A 1,812-nucleotide genomic window follows, 5' to 3' on the forward strand; every position below is an offset into this window, starting at 1 on the left:
ACAGTGGCTCCACATGGGGATGGTTTTTCATTTGAAAGACCAAGAACAGCAGGTCAGATTGCCTTGGCCCTTGACTGCTCTTATCAAGATTTTGAAGTCTGCTGCTTTGAAATACCAAAATTGTGTACTTCCCTTCTTGGTGGACCTCTGAACCTATTTGCTTTTTGCTGATAGTTAATAAACTTGGAAAACTGCATTTTTACATCCTTTCAGAAAGTAATATATACACTTGGATATGTACAATGGGAACTCATGCTGCACTTATGGGTAGTTGTCAAAATAGTGCTTCAGCATCCTGCCATTCACAGGGCCTTCATCCAAATCAGTTTCATTAAGACTTTTAAGGAAATAAGTGTTGTTTCCTTGTACAGCTTGGACAGCAAATGGTCCTCTCCAAAGGGAATCAAATTTTCCATGTTTTCCCTTATCCTCTCTTCTTGCATCCCACTTGAGGACTTTGTCACCAATGTTGAAATCTTCTGCCTTAGCTCTCCTATCAAAGGCCTTCTTTAATTTTTCTTGTAGAACTTGAACTCTGCTGAAAACTTGGTCTCTAGTTTGCTGTAAACATATGATTTGAATGATTCTTCTTTGCATATCATTTGGTTCAGCTTGGCTTTCTTGAAGAAGTTTCATGACAGGTACCCCTAGTGATGAAGGAAATTTGGCTTCTAATCCATAAACCAACTCATATGGGCTGGTCCCAATTGATCTCTTGGTTGTTAGTCTGTCTGCCCATAGAGCATTCACAAGCTTCTTATGCCAGTTCTTTTTGTTCTCCTCTAGTACTTTCTTTATAATGTTTACCAGGATTTTATTTGATGACTCAGCAAGGCCATTTCCTTGGGGATAGTATGCAGTAGAATGGCCCAAGGTAATATGAAATTTATGGCAGAAATTCACCATTTTCTTGGATCTGAAAGCAACAGCATTGTCTATTATTATTTTATCAGGACAACCAAATCTAGCCAATATGTTATTCTCCAAAAACTGAATGATTGTTGAATCATTTGCTTGTCTACATGGAGCAGCTTCAATCCACTTGGTGAAGTAGTCTGTGGCTGTTAAGATCCATCTATGTTGGCCTGAAGATGAGGGATGAATTTCCCCAATGAAATCCAAGCCCCATTGTTGAAAAGGTCGCTCTGTTGCAATAGGTCTTAAGGGAAGTGGCAGTAACTGTCTCTTTCCCTCAAATACTTGACACTTATGACATGAGGTGGTGAATTTCTTGACATCAAAGAACATGGTGGGCCAGTAGTAACCAACCCTTAGTATTTTATCCATGGTGGACTTCTAGTACAAGTGTCCACCACAGTCACCTGCATGAAATTCTTTTATGACATTGTCAGTTTCATTCTCAATTAGGCAGTTCAGCAATATCCCTTCATGGTTTTTCCAAAATAAATTTTTATCCATAACACAGAATTTAGAAGCTTTCATTTTTAAGAACCTACATTTAGTTCTGGACAATCCTGGGGGAGCACACAGGTTTTGCAACACATAACATATATCAGAGTACCAAGGGGATTTTTCAAAGGCTACATTGATCTTTGGAGTCGCCAGCTCCGGTTCACTGTCCAGCTGGTTGATGTCTAAGGCTTGGAAGTTTGCTTCTGTCATTAGTTTGGCCAAACCTTGCCCTTTTATTAGTTTTTTAGGTTTTATCTCAATATCAAATTCCAAGATGTTGGCAATCCACTTTCCTCTTTTGCCTTCTAAATTTTCTTGGGTGAGAATGTCTTTGACAATAGGACTTGGCACATAGGCTATAACATGTGAATAAAGGATGTAAATCCTAAAGTCTTTGAT

The sequence above is a fragment of the Pinus tabuliformis genome, chromosome 8, assembly GCF_031772625.1.
Source record: "Pinus tabuliformis cultivar Carrire ecotype Pingquan chromosome 8, CPIR1, whole genome shotgun sequence".
Taxonomy (NCBI): domain Eukaryota; kingdom Viridiplantae; phylum Streptophyta; class Pinopsida; order Pinales; family Pinaceae; genus Pinus; species Pinus tabuliformis.